General features: G+C 41.0%; 1 long non-coding RNA gene across 1 annotated transcript; it reads left to right on the top strand.

Annotated features, from left to right (window-relative positions):
- The first annotated feature begins 12829 nt into the window (after window positions 1-12829).
- Window positions 12830-22569, top strand: LOC113624046 (uncharacterized). The gene is made up of 3 exons (XR_003434181.1): window positions 12830-13251; window positions 15819-15918; window positions 21919-22569. It is a non-coding gene; the product is annotated as an uncharacterized LOC113624046 (long non-coding RNA).
- The last annotated feature ends 1992 nt before the right edge of the window (window positions 22570-24561 follow it).

Here is a 24561-nt window from a genome sequence, read left to right as displayed (position 1 = left end):
CATTAATTTTATATCCTGCTACTTTACCAAATTCATTGATTAGCTCTAGTAGTTTTCTGGTAGCATCTTTAGGATTCTCTATGTATAGTAAAAGAGACCTGTTTTTGTTCTTTGCTGGATGTAACAGGGAAAACTTAGTCCTGAAAGGTTTTCTGGGGCTGTCCTATTATTTAAAAAATCAATAACTACACAAGATAGGGCATTAGGCCATATTATGGGACCTAAATTACCCATACCCTTTAATGTCTATGGAATCACATCTATTACTAGGCTATCGATCTTGGCTTTATTACCTCTTTCACTCCATTATACATAAACATAGCAGCTCCGGATACATTCAGAAAGATGGGTTTCAAAACAAATGTCAACATTCAGAGAAAATCTGAATAGCCAAGAACATAGGATTTGTATTATTGGGCCCATATTCTAGTGGGGAAGACTAAATTGTGCAGGGATGCCCAAGTTAATGCCATTCATATTTTCAAACAAGGGTTTGCTGCCTTTAGTTATCAGAGAAGACTCTCTGTACATAAACAACTAAATGTTCTAAGAATAGCTAAAGATCAAGGTAATGCGAGGCAAAAATTCCCTTTTCTAACAATTCTGCCTCTAGTGATTTCTTACAGAAGTTTACCATGGTCCCTAAAATTTCACCATTGTTCAATGTAGGCTAAAAATGAAAGGTTCCTGTTAAATACCAGCATGTTCCTAGTAAAATGCTTACATGTTAGCTGGGAGAGAGAATATGAAAGCAAGATGAGGGAGGAGGCAGGGAGATTGATGTTGTGGGAAGATAAATCTTATTGTCTATAGGAAGTATTGGGAGTTAGGGAGAGATGGAAACTACATTAATGAACTACTGTATAGTTTCTCCATGGCTATGATTTGAAATCAGTTGCGGTGAACATTTGCTCCATGTGGGAAGAAGGCATATTTTTTACGTTTACGTGGGGAAAAAACATATTTATCTCTGTCCAGATGTAGATATGAACAAAGGGAAACTTAAGCAACAGAATTAGCCTCGAGGTTTTTCTATTATTAAAGCTTCTATATAGCCAACATTTGGATGTAAACATACATATCAGCAGAAGAGTCTTTAACTCCCAACTCTGTGAATGCTGACTAGGGAACACACATCTAGTCAGAGGGGGTTCCTCCTTCTCCAAAGTCTCTGCTGCAAACTATAACTGACTCAAAACATATCTAAAGCATTCAACTGGCCTTGCATCAATGACATCTCTATATTTACTTACTCATTCATTCATTTGTTATTCATTCAACAAATATTTGCCGAGTATACCTACTTAATATCAGGCTCTGATTAGTGAGTAAAGTTTCCACATGGGCATATGGCTGGGAAGGGCCAGATCATAGAGGGCTTTTCAAGCCTGAAGAGCTTGGATGTTAGCCTAGACACAATGGGAAGCCACTGGAGGATGTTAATGAGAAGAATGACATGGTCATATTTTAGTTTTAGGCAGATCGTGGTTACCACATGGAATGAGATTGTGGGGAAAAGCTTGGAAGGAAGGAACATTAAGAGGCTGTTGCCAATATTCCATGTAAGAGGTGATAAGGTTTCTGAAGAGGACAGAAACAGGAGGCATAGAGAGAGGGTCCTGAGCTGAAAAATAGGGTCAATAAGGTTTGGTGCTGGATTGCCAATTCAGGACCTGATAACCCTTGGGGGCCATTGCCCTGTTGTACCTATGCTAACAGACTATAGCTGTAATAATGCATCTTACTTAATTCTAGACCAGAGTTTGGCAATCTAAGGTATGTGGTCAAAAATGGAAGGGGGACTTGAAGGACACAGAGCCATTCCTTACTGCTCCCCACTCTGAGATGCTACGCCTTCCTGTTCACACTCTTGCACACTTCACCTTTCAATAACCATCCACAACTCAGCAGTTCTTTCCCGTTAACAAGTATGTGGGAGATCAGGTTTCTTTCTTCCTCCCTTTCTCTTTCTCTCTCCCTCCACAGCTTAAAACAGAACAAATAACAGTCAGAGAACATTGACCTCAAGCATAAGAAGCTGTTGAATGTTATTCTAGACTTTATTCTAAAACTCCCAAGGCTACAGGTTATCGGGCAGTAGATAGTCTGGTGTCATAAGCATATCACATCCTCTCTAGGATCCCTTCCATTCTAACAACGATTTTGGCCCTTCGTTATCTAAACATCTGGCCTAGTCAAATAATAGGTGCAAGGGATTCTGAGAGATAAAAGATGGTCTTCTGAGATTTTCTGATGTCTTGCATATGATTGGGGTAACTAAAGTGGACATTGCTGCAAGGAACACTAGGATGTCAATTAATAGTGTGATGAAGAATAGGAAGAGGTTGTGTCTGAGTGGGTTGGGCTTTAGAAAACTTGCTTGTGGAATCTACCCTCAAAAGCCAGGTCCTGACAATGTTCTAATACATGTTATCCAGGGGTGAGTTTTTTTAGGTCAGGGTTATTGTCCAAAGAGGTCCAACCTATTTTGCGATCAGACCAGCAGAACAGGAAACAGGGCTTACCAGATGTGTGAGGGAGGAGGAGAGTTGTTGTTTCAGGGGATTATATATCAATTTAAAGCATGACATTAGTATACAGGAAGATAGGGGAGGGAACTTTTTTCCCAAGAGGAGGCAGTGGTAGATGCTGGTCTGGTTTCGGGGCTCCAACCAAGCAGACTCTCATCCTAGATGAGAAGTAGGTACAATTCCAGTTGGTTGCACAGGGCCAGGAGGTGCATGGGAAATGTAAGATTCATCCCAAGCCCTCCAGATGTTAGGTTCAGGGCAGCACAGGTAACTCCTAACCCAAATGTTGCTGGAGACTCTTAATGCACACCCTGTTTGGGGCAGAATTAACTAGAGATATTAGCAGGAAAGAGCTTGAAGGTAAAAGGTGCATTGAATTCTCCAACTCTTGAGATTCCAATTTTTACTGAAGTCCAAGCTTTATGAGATCTCCGTTCAGCTTTGTTTCTGCTACCTTTTTAAATAGACATATTCTGACTCTGAGGTTAACAATAAACTAACTCATTCTCATTTTCTTTATTGTCATGCATGACACATATAAATGCAGATTATCCAACAAAGATGATAGATCGTGCCAACCAGACGTGACTGAATTTTCTACATTTTATGGGGACTAGATTTTATTTATATGACCTTTTGAGGAGGTATGGAGGGACATGGAGGGAATTAAGTATGATCAAAGCCATAGCAGAGACTTTTTCTAAACCCCAAATGGTTTCCAGTTAACCAGTAGCCCTTAAAATAGGTGGCCTATGACCATATATAATTGCTGTTGAGATACGTGTACTGATTTTTTAGTGTACAGCTCAATGAATTTTTATAAATATGAATACCCTTGTTACCAGTCTCCATATCAAGATAACACACATCTTCATCACCCCAGAAGTGTTCCACAGTCCCCCTCCAAGTTAAGCTCCCCTTAGAGGTAAGGCTTATTCTACCTTCTATTCTTATATACCAGTTTTGCTTATTCTTGAACTTCTTATAAATGGAATAACAGTGTGTAATCTTTTGTGTCTGGCTTCTTTCACTCATTGTGATATCTTTGTGTTTAATCTGTGTTTTTGTGTATATCAGTAGTTCTTTTTTTGTTCATTTTAAATGATTATACCACAATTTATTTATTGTTTTTTATGTTGATGGACATTTGGATTATTTATGATTTTTGGAGACTATGAATAAAGCTACTATAAACATTCTTGTATGTGTCTTTTGGTGGATGTGTGCACTCATTGATCTTGGGTATATTCCTAAAAATAGAATTGCTATGTCGTAGTAGAGATGGATGTCTATAGCTTTGTTAGATAATGCAAAAGTATTTCCAAAAGGGGTGGACAAATTTACACTCCCATCAGAAATGTGTGCAAGTTCCAAAGCTTTACATCTTTAGTAACATTCAATATTATCAGTCTTTGGTATTTATCCATTCTTGTGGCTGTGTAGTGATATACTATAGTTGTGCTTTTAATTTGCATTTCCCTGATAACTAATGAGCTCTGGCCATTTGGATATTTCTAATTATTCTATAATAATTTGAAATACTTACTCAAATTATTCTCAATTTAATAAAATTGGACTGTCTTCCTTTTTGTTATTGATTTGTAGGAGTTCTTTATATATTCTGGATATGAGTTTTGTGTTGGATATATATTATGACTCTCTTATCCTTATCAATACAGTGACTATGTACTTTCTTGATGTATTTTGATAAACAATTTATTTTTTTATTTATTAAATAAATAAATTAAATAAATAAAAATATTTTTTATTTATAAATGAAATAAATAAAAAATATTTTTTTATTTATTAATAATAAAATTTTCATTTTATTATTAATGCTTTTTGGGTCCTATTTAAGAAATCTTTGCTTAACGTGGTCTTCTGATAGACGGCTGAATTAAGATACACTTTCTGGATTAGTTCCTTAATCATTTCTTGTCTTTCATGATAATATTTTGAAGAATAGAGGCAAATTGTTTGGTAGACTGTTCCTCCTTTTTGGATTTGTCTGGTATTTCCTTATAATTAGATGGAGGTTATGCATTTTTGGCAAGAATATCCCAGAAGTGATACTGTATCTTTGTGCATCATATCAAGAAGAACATTAATTTTTTTTAATTGAAGTATAATTGATTTACAATATCGTGTTAGTTTCAGGTGTACAGCACAGTGCTTCAGTTTTATATATTTTTATATATTTCTTTTCAGAGTCTTTTCCCTTATAGGTTATTACAAAATATTGAGCACAGTTCCCTGTGCTATACAGTAGATCCTTGTTGGTTATCTATTTTCTATATAGTAGTGTGTATATGTTAATCTCAAACTCCTAGTTTATCTTTCCCTCACCCCCTTTTCCCTTTTGGTAACCATAAGTTTGTTTTCTATGTCTGTGAGTCTTTCTGTTTTGTAAATAAGTTCATCTGTATCATTTTTTTAGATTCCACATATGAGCGATATCATATAATATTTGTCTTTCTCTGTCTAACTTACTTCACTTAGTACGATAATCTCAAGGTTCATCCATGTTGCTGCAAATGACAATCTTTCATTCTTTTTTTTATGGCTGAGTAATATTCATTTGTGTGTATATACCACGTCTTCTTTATCCATTTATCTGTCAATGGACATTTAGGTTTCTTCCATGTCTTGGCTATTGTAAATAGTGCTGCAATGAACATTGGGGTGAATGATCTTTTTGAATTATGGTTTTCTCCAGACATATGCCCAGGAGTGAGATTGCTGGATCACATGGTAGTTCTATTTGTAGTTTTATAAGGAACCTCCATACTGTTCTCCATAGTGGCTGTATCAATTTACATTCCTACCAACAGTGTAGGAGGGTTCCCTTTTCTCCACACCCTCTCTACCATTTATTGTTTGTAGATTTTTTTGAAGATGGCCATTCTGACTGGTGTGAGGTGATATCTCATTGTAGTTTTGATTTGCATTTCTCTAATAATTAGTGATGTTGAACATCTTTTTATGAGGAGGCATATGATGTCGACTTGCCCCTTTGCTGGTCACTCTCTTGGTCTCCATCACCTCTTTGGCCTGGATCTCCTCTCCAGCCCTGGCTGCCTCTTTGGCCCTGGCCTAGCCAAGTGTAGCAACCCTGACTTCTTGATGGAAAGGGAAGGAATTGGAACCAACTTATAGTTCATAAAGAAAATAGAAAGAAGAAAAAGAGGAAGAAATACTTCTATATCATTTGAGCTTAATTTTGTTATTTTTTATATAGCCTCTAACCAAAATAATTTTATGATTGGTTAAATAATCAGCTTTAAGGAGGGATGGGTACTAATCATTGCATTGGATTTGAGATAGAAACATGGAAGAGCTGGCTGAAGATGTGCTCAGCATGAGTAAAGGGGAAGGAGGTAATATTTAGTGACCATCTATTCAAGACCAAGTACTTTTCATAATGTTTTCAGTGATTATCAATCCTGATAAAATGCTCTAAGGTAACTAGCATTATTTTCATTTTAGTGGTGAGCAAACTGAGCTCCATTACCTGCTCTTAAGCTCACAGAGCAAATGTGTGACAAAGCCTGGATTTGAACCTAGTTTGTCTGACTTCAAATGTTGGCCTTTTCCCCCGTTCCTAACACTCTTACTCTAAAGGATTGTGTGTTTAATTGATAAGTATAGATAAAAGTTGAAGCATTAATAATTCTGCTTGTATTGAAGATTGACAGAACCTCAATGTCTAGAGAAGGTCAGAACATAGGAAGTGGTCCTGATAGAAAGAATGTATTGAGCTTTTAAGTTTCTCAGAGGTGTTGGGGGTCACCTTTGAGAAAAGATTTAGGGACTGCATTTCCTGGCAGGCAGGGAAAGAAGAGTTATTCCTAGCTTTGTTCTGCCAAAGGCAGAATCTTTGCCTGTGGAGATAAGGATTTTTTTCCCTTAACTGTATATTCTTTATAGTAGGCTAGATTTTAATGCTGGAGCAATTTCCAGTATCTGAGAAAGAATTGCTTGCTCTAAGCTAGCTGGATTCTACTACCTGTGGTGTTTTTCCCATTAAAAATTATTTTATATGTAGCCCAATTGCCCTGTTCCCCAAAACTGTCCACAAAATAAGAGTACATATCATATTTAATACCAAAATGATGATAATGTGATAACTCTGGCCTAATTGTCCTTCTTTATACTATCCTTTTTACTCTTTCTAAGGGTTCCCCAGAATTCTAACTCATGTGTGTTCAGAAAGGGGTCTCACGTGTTTCTCTGCTCAGGACTTATTTTCTTCTCACCACTGCCAAATAAAAAACAAATCCAGGCTTAGTAAAAAGAGACTTTATTAAAAAGAATTATTTCAAGGATCACTTCTCTGATTATGTGGTCAGTGTTATATACTATTACAATAAGTAGAGCTCTCTGATCACATGATCAGCAAGGTTTATGATCAAGGTTAGGCAAAAAGAGTTTTTACTTTTATGGGAAATCAACAAGGCTAGATAAAACCAGGTGTGTGGAAGTGGGATGAAAGGGTGGCTCTATCAGATAGCAGACTGTAGAATGTTTTACTCTGAGATCAGCCTGTTCTTGAGGGGTTGGGTTTAAGAACAGGCTGTGTGCTGGCTCAGGACAAGGTCGGAATTCAGGGGCTTGTGGGGAGGAAAGAAACTTAATCAAAATCAGGTTAACAAGCATTTTGTTCTAATTGATGGGGGAGGAAAGCGTCATAGCCAATCATTTATGAGACAAAGAGTGAGAATTGAGAGGTTTGTGTTTGGTCTTGTGATATGTATACAAGCATCTTAAATCTGTGAGTCTTAGTGGAGTCATTTGCGGAAGGATGTTTCTTTGCAGTAAGCTGTTTCCCAGAACACAAAAGAATGGGTGGGAGGTTTCTTAGCCAAGGCTGTTTTACAGGACGGTAGTGCTAGCGTAAAATTTAACATTGTCACCACATTTCTGACACAATTGCTGGACATAATTGTCTTCTGTGCATGATGCCGCTGCTGCTGCCATTGCTCTAGGCTCCAGAAGGGGACTCTTTCCTTGGCCACACCTTCCCAAGTATAGAGGAGAAGTTCTACTGATTCAACAGAGCACAGCTGAGACCAGGCTTTGGCTTCTAGCAAGAAGGTATTAAAAGATGGGAGAAGAAAGAAGTAAAGCACATCACAGAGAACATAGCAACCATGTCTGGTCATGGTTATTTTTAGGTTTGGTTTCAAGCCCAGGGCACCCTTCAGTTCAAGGTGCAAAAGTGAGTCTTCATTTCCTGTCCCAGGATGAACCTCTGCATGGGATGATACAGTGGGATTATCCACTTAAATAAGGTGCAAATCCAGCCTCACTCAGAGAGTGACCTTGCTTTTGGGTGCCAAGTGAAGCTAGTAAGACAATCAAACCAACACCACCACATTGCATAACGTCCAATATCTGATATCCAGTCACTACTGAGCTCAGTCTTGTTCCTTGCACATCACCCCCTCCAAGACAAGACAGAAAATATGCTGCATATCCTTGCCCTTACAGAGCCCTTTTCATTTTGCCTTGCTTCTCTTGATAACATCTATCCAGAGAAGAACACAGAGAAATTGCTAAGAATAAGCAATTATATATAGACACAGTAATCTATATTTACCCAGAGGGGGGACAAAAAAACATTTATCTTCAAAGAAACTACAAAGAAACATTTCCTGGAACTTTCTGTCCTCACCTGGCATCTCCCACTGGGGTAACTCCTGTTCATCTTTCAAAGTTCAGCTTAAATATTCCTTTCCTAGGAAAACCTCCCCACTTCCACCTTTAGTGGTCCTCTGCTTATAGATTCTCATAGCACTTTTTACTTCCTCACTGTCTTTAGGACATTTGTATTTCTAAGTTATTTGTGTAATTTTTGCTTATTTTTTTTTTCTGGCTCCTAATATAGCCTGTGGACACCATTAGGAACATATATGAGTTGTCAGCAGTCTAACCTGCCTGGCACAGAGTTACTGTCATTAAATATTTGAGTGAAAATTTCTAGAGAAAAACTCTGATAGAAGATACATCTGATTAATTTAGGGAACAAACAGTGAAATACTGGGTCTGAGACATCAGCATTCAAGCTGAGGCTGACCTCACTAAAAACAGTAGGTGAGACCTGATTTATATTTGCATAAATATGTCTGGCCCAGTGCTGTGTTTTTTGTTTTGTTTTGATTTTTCTTTTTTTCGGAACAAAGCCACTACCTGCCTTAAAGATACATTGGAGTCTCCACTCTTGAGTAGAAGAAAAAACATGCAAAAACTTTTGAAATGGCAGTTTTCCCAGCTTCTACACCCATCATGATGTTTAAAATAATAGCTTAGCCTCAGCCAGGGTTTGAGGTTACATATGTTATTTTCAGAACTAATAATGTATAGTGTAATTTCAGCTGTGGAAATGATAACACCTGTATTCATTCCATGATTTACCATTTTCAGAGCAATTTCATGTTGGCTCACTTAATCCTCGTGAGTACTTTTTGAGAAAAAAAAAAAATTACACCCATTTTGCAAGTGAAGAAACTGCAAGCCGTATCAATCACTTGACCGGCCCAAGACCGCACAGCTGAGAACAGTTTGGGGACTGTAGCCCAGGTCTCCTGAATTTAAATCCAACGCACTCACCACGGCTCTCTAGCTGCTGAGTCAACAAGGGTGACGCGGCCTATTTCTATCTTAGTTTTAAATAGATTGTCTTTGGCCTCCTTTTCCAGATGAGAGTCAGTTGGGTTTATCTCAAAGCGGATTCTTTTCTTTGGCTGTGAGCCTTCTTTTTCAAAGGATAATCAGGGTTGGAAAAGATCTCAGCAGTTATTCAGTCCAATGCAACATCCCCACCATGTGGCCGCCCAGCCTAAACTTGAATATCTGAACTGACGGAGAACTCACTCTTGTATGTAGATACATTGGCTTAAGATTTATGACAACTACAAAAAGACTACTATAATCCTCCTTGCTTTACAAGAGGAGGAACTGAGGCATACAAAGTGTAAGCAATTTGCTCAGGGTTACATATCTGTAAATTATAGACTCAAGATTTGACCCTAGAGCCTTCTTGCTAACTAACTTATTACGCTGCCTCCATACCTAAACAGTATATCTCTGTTGCTGTGAATGAGGGCTATAAATCTTCCAAGTATTTTGATGCCAATTTTAATGCACATGAATACGTGTCCACATAGATGAGGACTAAGGAAAGGAACACATTATTTAGAGATTTAGGTTTTGGCTTTGTTCGCAGGACCTGGCTGTTGGCAGGGCAGGATTCAACACATCCAGAGGAAATGTGTTGGCAAAAATGCTTCCTTCTTTAAATGCTCCAGATCAACCCCTGGTGGTTCTAGAAATTATCTTTTCTGGTGTAAGGCAATGATTAAAATCAGGATAGAGATCTGGCTTTATCACAAACCCTATTTAGATGCTAAGGCAGCCCTGCCTTGCCCCCGCCCACCCCAGTTTTCAACGTACCTAACTTTAACTTCGGGTGTGAAGTGGGATGCCTAGTTGTACAAGCTGGAGTAGACAAAACACACCTTTATGTTTCTCAATATCCGAATTCCTCTTAGTTCGTGAGCCACCTATGTTCTTCTGATACAAAAATTTAAATCTTGCAAATTAAGGTAAGTCAGTCATTTTAATTTAAAATCCAACCTCATTTAGGTAACTACTACATTAATTCCATTTCTCCCAGTAGCTCTCCTTTCCTTCTCTTCCCCTGGGGTGGTATCAGGGTGCAGCTGTCTATGTTAGCTACTGGCTCAGGTGGGGCTGGGGTGTGGAGGGAGGTGGGCATAGTGCCCCAGCCCATTGTGTATTCTTATCAGCCACCACTGGGGTGCATTTCATCCTTGCAGGTCTTGGTCACAACCACATCCCTGCTGGGTCTGTATCATCTGCTTGCCGACTCACCATGGCCTCCAATTGTACACACTGTCTCCTTCTTGTCCCAGCTGGAGGGGTCTTTGTATTTGCTAGCTCTTTCAGACACCTTTGAATGCTCCCCTGTGACAGGGCTGCAGAAGACCCCAAGGAGCTTTCTCTGGGTCTCCTTGGAGCTGCTGCTGCTCCACCCTTTGGCTCCTTGCAAAACACAGGGATCCCCTAAATATGACACACACCAAGGCAAGAGATATATCTTCTCAGCTTTGAGATCCTCCAAAATTATTTGAGGTTTTCTACCATCCTTTCCTCCCGAAGTTTTGACCCCGGGAGTAGAACATGAAGTAGTCCCCTTGACCAACCTCACACACACAGACATACTTACATCTCTTCCCTAAGCTTTCCCCATCACCCATGTCTAATGCAGAACTTTATCTTATCATTTCCATGTATAGCTCCTACACAGAACTTAGGTCAGCATTTCGTGTTCACTACCCCATGGTTGATAGCTCAACTCTATATTCTGAGAACTAGAGTTCTTGAAGAGCTAAAATCAACAACAATGACAATGACAAGAGTCCTTTGCAATTTTCAAAGCTGTTAAAATAAGATATTGAATGAGGCTTTTCCTTTTGTCTTGGAATTTTGGTTGAAGCCCAAAACCTGAAAGAGTAAGTACGGTGACATTCTAAATAGAGCACCAAGTTGTTGCCAGTTTGCTCTCCCAGTGCTCCTGAGGATGTTGCCAGAACAGTCTTGCAATCCCCCATCCTCCCATCCCCAAACAACCTGTGCAAATAGGAGACTAGAAATTCCGAGGGAATTGGTTAGAGGACAAGAAAACTTTTCAGTGGTAGTCACACCTGAGACTTTTTCCTTTTCTTGCCCAGGGAAGGGTTCTCCAAGAGAATGATCCAGAGAGTTTTAGGGGCTCAGCAAGAAAGGAACTGGGACCACCCTCCCCACGTAGATGTTACTGAGCTACAAATTCACACGTCACTGGAGGGCAGCCCATCAGAGTTTAGTGCTCTGAGGTCATTCTTATGGGAGGTGAATACAGATGGCCTGGTGACCATAGAATCGGTTGCCTGCTTCTAGCCCAGAAGCAGCAAGCAGTTGGAGCTACCTGAAAGCATGGCAAGGGAACGGGGAAGCCAAGGGCAGACTACCCTCCCGCTGTTTGGTGCAGTGGGATATTTGAGAATGGCCCCCAAAGGATGCTGTGAAAAGCAGCTAGACTTGAACCACCTTTTAGATATCTAATATGGTGTCTTTCAGGGACAAGGGGAAGCCAGCAGCCTGTGGGATGAATTCCCAGGGGCAGAAATTGAGGAGGGAATGATTGACTAACGGTCCAATTGTCAAGGTCAGGAATTCGTGCAGCGATGAGGTTAGATGAGATAGAGTTAGAGGAAGGCAACAGAGCTGATTTCTGGCCACAACTTTCTTCTGTTCCCATACTGCGTAACTGACAAGGACAAGATGTACAGCTGTGTCTCTTCCTCCAAAGCCTGTTTGGAAACCATCCTCATACTGAAGAAGCTTCAGGAAGAGAAGTTACAGCCCCCATCTTCCAGAAGCTCTGTTGGAAAGTTACCTCTGCACCCAAGGACCCAGACAGTAGTCAAGACCTGATGGGCTGCAGCTTCTGAGACCTGGAGTGAGGCGCTGACTGCCGTGCAGATGAGCCAGAAGCCTTCCTGGAGGAGGGGCTGTAGCCAAGAGAAAAAGCAAGGTCGTTCGGTGGAGTGGAAGCAGGCTGGTAACCAAGGGAAACCACCATAAGACTGTGGTTTGATGCTGATCTTAGAGTTGGAAGCAGCTCATAGAACTTAGCAGAGTGAGTGAATCCTTTCACTCTGCTTACGCCAGCTTCCCTGTATTTGCATCCGGCCAGAAGAGCACAGCATGAATCTCTCTCCTCTGTACCTTACCGTTTTGGGTCTCTGGCAGGTCTAATTCTGGTTTCACATCTCTTCATTTCCTCTCCCAGAACATGGTTTTCACAAAATTGACTTTTGCTGACTAACAATTCTCTAAGGCCTGATTTCACTATCATCTAAATAAGAACACTTGATCTGATTCATCCTGGGATTCAGGCTTTAAATATGCCTTTAGAAAAACTGACATTTATTCTGAGCTGACGGAAGTGGGAATTTGGCCTTTTGCCTTTTTATTCCCGCGATCGGTATTAGCTTCAGTCCCTGATTTACAAATATTTGGGTCCTGTTAGGCAACACAAACATTTCAACAGCAAACGACTTCTGGTCTTGATATTTGGCCCTTCCAACTGGCAGCAACTACTCAGAGGCAGTGTTTTTAAAATGTCATTATATATATATTCCCCCACCCCCCGGAAGACTGATAACACTTCCTGTACCAGGAATTGCTTGTTTCCATGCAGTTTGGAGTGTAGGCTGCAGCAGCCGTGGAGCGGGATTGCGGCAGGAGTGTATGGGCCTTGGAAGCTGTCTTCACAGTAAAGGTAGCAGAGAGAGATAGATAATTCCCAGAAGAGATTCATAGGGTGACAGTGGAGGAGGGCGGAGCCGGAGGATTCAAAGAGCTTTCATCAACATTCTGTGAAGACAGACGCTGTTTTGATTTGATAGCATGTATTCAGTCCTGGAGACTTCAAACCCAGGCTCTCTTTATGAAGAAAGAAGAATAGTTCAAGTTCCAGAGAAGGAGGCAAAGAAGCGCTAAATGCCCCCATCACTAGCCGTCGGATTCATTCCTTAGAGTTGTTCTAAGAAATTGCCACAAACTGGGTGGCTTAAAGCAACAGAAATTGATTCTCTCACAGTTCTGGAGGCTGGAAGACCAAAGTCAACAGTCAGCAGGGCCTGCTGGCTAGGTGACTCCGGGTAGAACCCTTCCTTGCCTCTTCCCAGCTTCTGACGGTGGCCAGCCATCCTCAGGGGCCTTGGGCTGCAGGTGCATCACAGCAGTCTCTGCTTCTGTCCTCACAGGATGTTCTCCTTGCGTGTTTGCCTTCTATGGTCTTCCCTCTTCTTATAAGGACAGGGGTCACACTGGATTAAGGGCCACTCTACTCCAGTATGACCTCATCTTACGAATTACTCCTGCGATGACCTTATTTCCAAATAAGGTTACTCTCTGAGGTTCTGCTGGTTAGAAACCAACATACCATTTAGGGACCCACAGTTCAACCCATCATAGCTACTTGAGAGGTTTGGCTCATAAAAATCAAAGAAACAGGTGGCTGGGCCTTCAGAGATCAGCAAATCAAGCTACCTCCTTCCACCCACCTCTCCTGCAGTGGTCCACCCCCAGACATCTGAGGAGTGTGGGCATTCATCTCAGGCTGGATGCATCTTCTCCAAGGCACACATGCTTCTGAAGGCTCCCGGTTTTGTTGTTCAAGTTACAGAAGCAACATGGGATAGATGAGTGGTCCTCAGAAACATACTGTGCACAACACAGAGTAGCTCAGAGAGGGTGATGCAAGTTCTGGTTACTGGGGCTCAAGCTCTAGAGATGCTGGAGGTCATTCGCTTCAGTTGCAGGCGTTCAAGGGGCCACATTTTGAGAAACACTCGAACAGAGAAAAGACTGAATAAACTTAATTTGAATTTTGGGTTAAGTACTAACTGCTATGTGGCTGTAGACAGTAATAAAGCTGTCTAAACTTTGGCTTTTAATTTTTTTTTTCTTTCCTTAATGTGGAAAAGCGACTAACAACACATAATATATGGGAGAATTTTAAGAATTAGAGAGACATCAGCCTCACAACGTTGTAGGGTAAAACAGGCTCTTGCCCTTCCTCATTCAGAAGCACCCTCCTTCTTTCTGAAGTCCCTCTGGGAATCCTGGGGCTGTTTCCCATGTGACCAGGTTCTTATGGGGATCTCTGCAGTGCTACCTCCGCTGTGGTACAATGTCAATAGCCTTCCCCATCCGTGTTTGTTGTCAATTGGTTTGGGCAGAAACCCCTACAGATGCCATCAGGCTGGCTGGAGGGACCAGCCTTTGGCCCACCCGGGGATCCCGGTCAAGTGTAAATCCCTGATGACACTTGGGCATCTGTTCTTGCCACTGACTCTGCCAGGATGACGCTCCTGGGCTGTTGACTGTCACCCCTCAGGGTCTCCTCTCTCCTGCTGTGGCTCCCAGCTCCAGACTTTCCTTGCCAAGTCTAGTTCTGGACTTTGCCCTGGAGCTGCCGTCCACCACTGTTACTTGTTGGAATCTAAGTCTTTGATCCCTGGATGCTTTCAAACTGCTCTTCTAGGTGGACCATCCCCTTTTCACTCCATTGTTCTACCATTTGGGGGCCCCGTGAAGAGTTTTGCTTCATCCCTGAGAATTTCAGTTCTCCTTAGTCTCAGAGCAATCATGTTCTTCTCTAGGAGGAGCAGCTGCTGCCCCGGAGCAAGATGAAATCTGTTGTAGAACCAGAAGCATTACTTCCCTTCAGCTCTCAGGTCTGCAGGCTGAGCTTGGCTAATGGGGTCAGGTTATTTCTGCTCCACAGTTCATTTCTTCTCTAAGGCCATGCACATCAGCCCCGTGGTTCAATATCATGACTTTCTTTGAGACTGAAGACATGCACATATATTTCTGCGCCCCAAATGTGATATAGTTCATATTCTTTGCAAATTTCTCTGCTTGTTCAAATCTAGTTGTTGTTGTTTTTTTTAATTGGATGCCAGAGTCTGACACCTACTTTAAAATTAGGCAAATTCATGCCTTTCTCTGACCCATCGAGGCATTAATTTCTATGCATCATCTAGTTTAAGAGCTTGACACACAGTAGGTGATAAATACATGTTAGTTTCAATGATTTTATTATATATCAGTTGCCTCACTTTTTAAAGTCTTTCTTATATAAAGCCTACGTTTTATCCCTTAGCCTTCATTCTATTTCCTAGGCTAGACAGAATAAATTCATTCCCTCTTACCAATAAAGTTTCGGTTCTTAAATCTGACCGAATTCTATAACCACATTTGTTATGGAGGAAATCCAGAAATTCACCAGCATTGAATATACTCAATGTTATAGTGACAGATCCTTTCCTCTACTTTCCTTTCTTGCCATGTCAGGTCATGGTCTCAGACTTTCTTCTTTAAACAGCTACTTGAACACTACATTGTCTGATTCCTGGGGGAAAGGGGATCTGAGAGACCCTAGGACAGGATCCTGTAGTTCAGTGCTTCTCCAGTTTTACAGTCGTCCAAGTGACCTTGAGGGCATGCCCAGATCTGCTCCCTGAGTTTCAGATTCTGTCCGAGTGGGGCCTAAGAGCATGCGTGTCTAAGATATTCCTGGCGGGAGGCTCCTTGAAACCCACGCTATCGCGGGATCTCTCCGGGCCTATCCTATCTTTCACTGGAAGCTCCACCCACCGCCCGGCTACTGACCACGACTCGCAGCTGACGCTGCGTGGATTCTTCCCTTAGTCAGGCGCTGCGCGTTCCCCTGCTGCAACAGTTGAAGGAAAAACGGGAGAACGTTCGTTTTCAAATCTGGCTTTGCTTCTACCAGGTCGAGTGACGCCGGGTAAGTTACTTTCTGGCTTGAATGTACTTAATTCTGGAGGTGGGAGCAGGGAATATCGTTCAGAGTGGTCTGAAGAACCAAAATGGGAGAGCGTGTGTGAAAATGCCTCCCAGGAAGCAGGCTTTCGATAGTGGGTGCTACGTGAGTCAATGATTGATAAATGCCGTTGCCCATGCAAAAGATGGGCCCTGAAATAAGTGCACAGCAATGGAAATAGAAAGGGGAAGGTAGATTTCACTGATACTGTCAGTGAAAATATGTTCATTTCGCTCAAAATATGTGTTAAGTGAATAAGATACATTCAGACCTGGAAAGTACCTAGAAACGTGCCTAAGCACTAATTTCTCCATCTTTTTAATGAAGTCGACTAATGCACAAACGGTTCAAAACCTTTGTACTCTTAACTTGGTCTAGTCTTCCACATAGCACACTCCTGCTAAGCAGATTGGAGCAGTAAATGTTCAGGTGCTTTCAATCACAGCTTGTAATTAATTTGCCTAAGAAGAAAAATGTGCTCTGGTCTTGAAAGCTGGGTTATAAATCCTGGAGTGGGCGGGAGGGAAGTTTTTCCATGGAAACTGCGTTTTTAAAAAACAATTCAGTTGAAATGAATCATGTTAGTGATTGTGATTTTGAAAGAGTGAAGAATAAAGGCTGGCATTGACATTGGTTGTAGGAAGATGGCAGAAGGCAAGGGAAGAAACATATGGTTTGGGCTGGGAACAGTCTGGGTTTGATTTCTGATTTTGCTACTGATTGGTTGTGCAAAACTGGGTAAGTGATTTCATTTTCCTGAAACTTGGTTGTCTTATGTAAAGATTGAGATTGTCACTGTTTAAAAATTTTGTATTAAGTGTTTCATATCCACTACAATAATACCTTCAACACGTTGTAGATATTATATATAGGGGATCCAAAGAGCTGATTGGACGGTAAAACCAACTAAAGCCATCCAGCTTAAATATTGACTGTAGGAAATTTTAATTTCCCTGATCTCTCAAATTCTGGCAAATTGTAAAGGACCCTATTGCAGTGAATCCATTAAATGAGGTAAAGGGAAAGATACCTCTAGATTGAATATTGGATGCAGGCGCTGTTAGTCTTTAAACGAGGACCCATTATGTTGGCGTGGCTCTAACGTCTTGGTAGATTATGTAAACCCAAACCTAAGCCAGAGTCCGTCCTCTCGATCATGATAAAGAAACTCAAGAACAAGCAATCACAAATAGCCAACTAGGCTTTCCCAAATAATACAGCTACTTAAACTATAACCAATCAAATCATTTATCTGCTTTGCGTTCATGTCTTCTCCATAAAAACCTTGCCCCTAGCTCCTGCTGATGAAGAACTCCTAACCACTTTTGGTTTGGCATTGCCTGATTTGAATCAATGTATATTCAAATAAACTCTTTTGGTGACGTGCAGTGAAAGGCGTGGGGAGGGCATGAGGATTTTGGTTTATCGCTTTGGCATGTTGAAGATATTTGGCGTATCTCCCCAAGACATGATCCCAACATTACATCATATTGTTGGGGAGGAAGAAGTTTTCCTCTCCCCTTCTAGGTTCTTCTGCCTGGCCTGAGAATTAAATTGACATGAGACAGATTAACAGGAGAAAATTGAGCAAAGTTTTAATAACATGTGTACATGGGGGAGACCCAGGAAAACTGAGTAACTTTCCAAAATGTCTGAAACCCTCACCTTAAATAACATCCTCAGCTAAAGACAAAAGAGGATGTTGGGGGTTATGGTTTGGGAGTTCAAAGGGGAGGAAGGCAGTTGGCATGGAGATGGAGAAGCAAATGTTTGGTTTAAGAAAAAAAAAAGGCTTCCCTGGTGGCGCAGTGGTTGAGAGTCCGCCTGCCGATGCAGGGGACACGGGTTCGTGCCCCAGTCCGGGAAGATCCCACATGCCGCAGAGCGGCTGTTCCCATGAGCCATGGCCGCTGAGCCTACGCGTCCGGAGCCTGTGCTCTGCAACGGGAGAGGCCACAGCAGTGAGAGGCCCGCGTACCGCAAAAAAAAAAAAAAAAAAGGCTTGAAGACAGTAAGCTTTAAATTTTGTTGAGAGTATTGGGTGATTCTGTGGGAGAAATAAAGGGTGAGGCTGAAAATGTCTTTTGGATTAGATCCTGGGTGTGCTTGTGTCTTATGATGAGACACACCTGGGGGCCAGGGAAACATTCTAGGCAGGTATCTGGTTGGTGATTAACTCTTAAGGCCTCCTTCCTTGCCCTGAGGCCAAAGCTGACTCCCGTTCTTAGGCCTCTGACAGCAGAAAGCTCTCTGGCTTTTCCCTCCTCCTCACAGCTGTAACCCTAACTTGTCTGCTGAACTTCACCTTTTAGAATTTCTCTGGTTCCTAAAGTGCACAAGGGATTGATGGGCGGGACGCACCGAAAGAAATCCTACTACACAGAAGTTTTCTGAAAAGCTGTAGGAGACAGGCTCCTGGGGTACTAATGACAGCAACAACAGTAGGGAATAAATAAAAGGGGGAATTGGAGGATATTCAGGAGAATATCTATCTTCTATCATAACTGATAGAAAATTGTAACTGGATGTGGGTAGTAAGGAAGATGGACATATATGACTTGTATGCCTGGGTTCAAATGATGACACAAACTAAGGGAATTAATAGACCTGGTTTATTCTTCTTAATTGTGATTTATTTTACCAGCCTTCTCAGGGGAATTGTTCTCATCTGTTTTCCCTTAAGTCCTTGAAACCAGTGAATGGGAAAAAAAGAAAATTGCAGCCGCACTTTCCAATGGATCCTGCTATATACAGGGCAGGACCTCTGAACTCCGGCAAAGGTGCCTCCTTTCACTTGGTGCACTTGGGCAGGTGAGGGGAGGATGTCTGGGAAAGTGGGAAGCAGCGGTCTGATTGATTTTGCCTCCCAACGTATCTGGCAGTAGCTCACCATCTGCCACCACGTGGCATGTCACAGCTGCTACTGCCTTATAATTAGGTTTACTCAAGCCTTGGAGGGGGTCCTGCAGTCGAGTGTGACTGCCAAGTGCTTCCTGCCTCAGGCCTCTTTACCTGTGAGGTGGGTGGAACTGCTGTCAGGTGCCCTTACAAACCAGTTGTAAATTACTTTCCCTGAGCTAAGGTCAAAGGCATGGGAAGAATAGAAAGTGATAACACTGAGGATTTATATAGCCCCTCTCCTACAGGTACTTCACATATATGATCTAATTTGCCCTCCTGTGATGCCTGGGGAACGGAGGGCTTGCGGGGGAGGCCGAGATTAGAGGCAGGTGTGAAGGCTTTGGTTAACAGCCTTGAATTCTCAATAAGGCAGCATGGTTTCCTTCTCTCATTTTTCTTTGGGGTTTGTTTTTATTGGCTTGTTTCTGAAGCTGACTGGTTTTTTGTTTCCCTCTTTCAGTTTGATGGTGAGAATGATTCCACATTTGGTGGGGTGCCTTTGATTCCATTCCTTGAGGAAGTAACACACTGATAGGATACCAAAATGTACATTAATGATGAAGCTACCTGAACAAGCAAACTCTGATATGGGAACTCTAGGATGAGGTTATTTCTGAAAGGAAAATTAAATATTGCAGATAAATAATTATGGCTGGAAAAAGTTCTCAAGATTGATTTTCATGCATTTGCACTCCCCCGCTTGTTATGTGAAGCTCTCCGGTGAATGCAAATTCTATTCCATGCTTCTTCAAAGATATATGGAGGTTTTAAGGGAACCTTTGCTGCTGGTACCCATCTGACTTGTCTAGGGTCACACAGGAAGTTGGTGGTAACTCAGACCGTATCCTAGGTTTCCTGACTTTCTGTAAGACGTTACGGAAAAACGCAGAAGAACTTTTTGGCCAACCCTATACTTGGGTCTCTTTCTCTGCACTTATGTGTGAGGCTACTTCTGCCTCGCCTGAATCTGGCTTTTGTTGCCATTTCCCATACAAAGAAGAGGAAGTTGATGATGGTAGAAATAAATACCACAAAGGCAAAGGAGACCAGTGAAAGGATTAAAGGAATGACACAGGGGAAGAGATGATACGAAATTTAATCTGTTACATGCAGCTTTGGGCAAAGGAGAGAAAGGGAGGGCGACTATGTACAAATCGTACAGCGCTGGAAAGGGAGGGTTTGGGGAGCCCAGACCTGGCAATGGGTAAATGAGTCTAGTCAGGACATGGGCTCTCAGAAACATCACCTGGGAGAGGAGCGGGCTAAAGACAAGGCAAGCAGCATTCAGTAGCAGTAACCAAGAGTAAGAAGAGACCTTAAGGCCGTGGTTAAGGCCACCCTAGAGACTTGATGAGCAACATGTGCGTGATTTCCAATTGCAACACCCTTGGAACAGAGTTGAGTGGAAGGAACTGCCCCAGGGAAGATTATAACCTACCCATGGTGCCATGAGGGAAGGTAGTTCTTGCAGCTGTCGGTATCCAGCTGATGGAGGTCGGAGGGCCTTTCCTGTTTTCAGGGCTGCACTAATGGAGCTCACTGGTCTCCCCACTGTAGACAGGTATTCTGGAAGCTTGATCCTGCAGGCAGGTAGAGAGTGTGCTATCAAACAACTGCGTGGAGCCCTAGTATTTTCAGAGACAGGTTTGACATAAAAAGCTGATATATATTATTTGATAAACCTAATCTAGTCTACATTTCCATCACGTTCTTAAGTCACAACTTCAGAATACAAAACGCGGCATACTGTTTATGCCTAGCAATGGATACGTATGTGACTACCATGGTTCCTCCCTGGGACATCTAAATTTCCTGAATTGGACTTCATTTTAAAGATAAAAATTGTAAAATGTCAGTGAGTTGCATAAAATGCTGCAAGCAGAAGAAGTCTGGGGCATCACCTGGAGCAAAGCCATCACGCAGGTAAGGCTCAGAGTTCTGTCCTTTACACCAGACTGCGCAGCAAGGGAGGCGAAGCTGAGTTTGGGGAGTATTCTTCTCACCAATTCACGGTGCCTTCTTCTGCTTCACTTGTTCTAGCACGGGCTTCCCTTGTTTGACAGACCCAGGGGAAGTAATAACTAAAACGATGCTGTTTTAGTTAAACACCATAGATTCATATTTTGTCACTATCGTTCTTTTCGTCTCTGTTAGTTCTTAGTGAAAATTGTAATATTCAGTTTGAAATTGAAACTACCCAATTAGACCTACAGTACTGTCGATGTAATTGTTCAATAGTAGTGTGATTACTGGAGGAATATGGAGCTGTTCTCATTAACTGGATGCAAAAGATAGAGTGTGAACACAAAGCATTCCCTGGAGTGAGTTGCATTGATTTGAGAGCTCTGTTGAATGGTACTTCTTTTAGAAATAGCCATGAGAATCGAACAACTGTGTACAAAAAGTAAATGTAACCCTACCTAGTTTTTTGCAATTACACAAAACCTTGATTTTTTTTAAAAAAAAACCCAGATGATTTAAAAACATTTCTAAAGCATAGCTCCAGTGAAACAGTTTAAATGAATTAAGCTGCAATCTGATGGAGTATAATTCCAGCAGAAATTAAGCTATGGGGATCAAAATGTTTTCTAAAACCAGCTGAACCAGTTTGTTGGTGAGGAGTAAAAGGGTGTTAGAACTTGACCTTATAAAACAAACTTATAAGAAACAAAGCATTTACCAAGTAAAGTTTGTAGCCTGTTGTAAGCACTGTTGGATTTGGGGTGGGACAAGTCACTTCTGAAGTATAGTAGACTTATTGAAGAAAAAAAAGTGAAGAAAAAGAAAAAGCAGACCAGGTAGCTATAATGCATTCCTCAATGAGTCACATGTAAAAAAACAAAACGAAAACCACCAACAGAGAACAGCATGCCTGAAAGTTTTCCTCCTTTAATATTCAGTGTTTAAACTCATGACATATATATTTAACATCTTTATTGGAGTATAATTGCTTTACAACGGTGTGTTAGTTTCTGCTGTATAACAAAGTGAATCAGCTATACGTATACTTATATCCGCATATCCCCTCCCTCTTGTGTCTCCCTCCCTATCCCACCCCTCTAGGTGATGACATATATTTTTAGGGCTGTTCCAAACAGAGCAAGCAAGGAGGCCTTATTCTTCTTCAGTTTTTTAAGAGGGATTTCTTACTGGTGAACTCATTTTGGACCAACAAGAGCTGGTGATCCTACAGTTTGTGGATTTTTTTTTTTTTTTTTTACTGAAGGCTTTAAGGTCAATTAAAGATTAGTGTGGAAGGAGCTCATGCTCAGAAATGAGCTCTGTTTAGCCTGTTAGCACAGACATATGATATTCCACAATACAGAAGAATGTCTCTGATGTGTCCAAATTAGAGTTTTGGCGAAACATTTAGCTGAGCACAGTTGGTGAGTCTTCCTCTGTTCTGATTTGAATGTTCTCCTGTTGTCATTTGGACTCCATGGTTGACTGGTCTATTTCTGTGTCCCTACATCAGCCCATGTTGGACCTTGTTCATGATATCAGTATGGACTGTAAAAGCTTTTGTCCTTCAGCTGCAAAGGCTCAAACTTTATTATTTTTATGTATTCATTTTACTTTTGTTAGCAGATTTTTTTCTGGCAGGTTTATTGAGATATAATTGACGTACAGCACTGTAATGTTTAAGGTGTACCACATACTGATTTGACTTACATCATGAAATGATCACAGTAAGTTGAGTGAACATCATCTCATATAGACACAAAATTAAAGAAATAGGGAAAAATAACATTTTTTCCTTGTGATGAGAACCCTTAGGATTTACTCTCTTTAGAAGGTGCATATATAACATACAGCAATGTTAATTATATTTCCCATGTAGTACATTACATCCCTAGTCCTTATTTACCTTGTAACTGAAAGTTTGTACCTTTTGACTGCGTTCATCCAAGACTCAAACTTTGAAATAGAGTTTTCCTAGAGCAGCTTACTTATATGTGGAGTCTGAAAAATACAAGCTCATAGAAACATTGTAGAATGGTAGTTGTCAAGGGCTGAGAGGCAGGAAAAATGAGGAAGATGTTGGTAAAAGGTACAAACTCCCAGCTGTAAGACAAATAAGTTCTGGGGAATCTAATGTATAGCATAATGACTATAGTCTATAATACTGTATTATATATTATATACTGAAAATTAGGAAGAAAATTAGAGTAGATCTTAAGTGTTCTCACCACACACAAAAAATGGGGATTATGAGAAGTGATAGATGTATTAACTAACTTTATTGTGATAATTTCACAATATATATGTCATATGATCACATTGTATACCTTAAACTTACACAATGTTATGTCAATTATATCTCAATAAAGCTGGAATAAAAAAGAGACAAAAATAAAATAGAGTTTTCTTTAACTGCATATTGACTGCTATAGCTATTTGATCTCATCACCCTTCTTCACATTCTTGCAAATACAGAAAATAACTGGGCGTAGCTCTTTCTCTTTCTGTGGGGATGTTATGTGGTGGCTGTAAAGAGCCAACCTTTCGGTTCCATTTTTTTAAATAAATTTAGTTATTTGTTTTTATTTTTGGCTGCATTGGGTCTTCGTTGCTGTACATGGGCTTTCTCTAGTTGCTGCGAGCGGGGGCTACTCTTCATTGTGGTGTGCAGGCTTCTCATGTTGGTGGCTTCTCTTGTTGTGGAGCACGGGCTCTAGGTGTGCGGGCTTCAGTAGTTGTGGCACGCGGGCTCAGCAGTTGTGGCACGCGGGCTCAGTAGTTGTGGCACACGGGCTTAGTTGCTCCGCAGCATGTGGGATCTTCCCGGAGCAGGGATCGAACCCGTGTCCCCTGCATTGGCAGGCAGATTCTTAACCACTGCCACCACCAGGGAAGCCCTCAGTTCCATTTTGATGAAAAGAAATTTATAAAACTTCTTGATTTAGGTAGGAGAAAGTGACTTCTTGGCTTCATGTCGATGTTTTATGGCTCATTTCTTTATCCCATAAAAAATTAACAGTGACATTATCTAGTATGTTCCAGGTACTGATAGGTGTTTGATATAGCGAACTGGTCCTGAAATAGCAGAAATTCAATAAACATTTGCTGAGATAATGAGTAATAACCACCTCTTTACAACTAGTGACAACCATCTGAATGAGTAGCTCTCAGCCTCCTTTTCAGCCTGAGTAGAGAATTAGGAGAAGATAGACAAGTTACTGGAGTTTACAACCATAGAAAATTATAGCAATACAATGAAACTTGGCTGTTTAAAATATCTTTAACCACTTATTTGTGGTTACATTATTTAGAATTCCTAACCACTAGTAATCAGTTCAGCAGACATGGGCCATTTATCAAGATGCCATTTGAAATCTTTGAATGCTTACCTTGAAAGTAATCACAAATACTATGAAACCATCTGTATTTCTACTCCACTTACTCAAAACCCATGCAGATTACACTTAGGAAGACTCACTTTTTTCTTTTTTTGAACAAATTAGTAGCATAACATTTGCATAGGAGAGGGAAGAGTTAGTAGAAGCTATTTCTAAGCTCCTGTAGTAAACAAAAGTAATAATTACAAGTGAATCTTATTTATTCATTAAAGAATTCCATGAATATTATCAGTTGATAGGTACCTGAATTGATAAATATATATATTCCTTAAATATATATTCCTTTATGTCTTTTTTTCTTTTCCAGTAAAAAAAAAAAAAGTGAAAGAGAGGATGAGAGAATGAA

Source organism: Aethalodelphis obliquidens, unplaced genomic scaffold (assembly GCF_003676395.1).
Source record: "Aethalodelphis obliquidens isolate GAN/ISIS:26980383/991018 unplaced genomic scaffold, ASM367639v1 scaffold12, whole genome shotgun sequence".
NCBI classification, from domain to species: Eukaryota; Metazoa; Chordata; class Mammalia; order Artiodactyla; family Delphinidae; genus Aethalodelphis; species Aethalodelphis obliquidens.
This window is presented reverse-complemented; position numbering and strand designations above follow the sequence as displayed.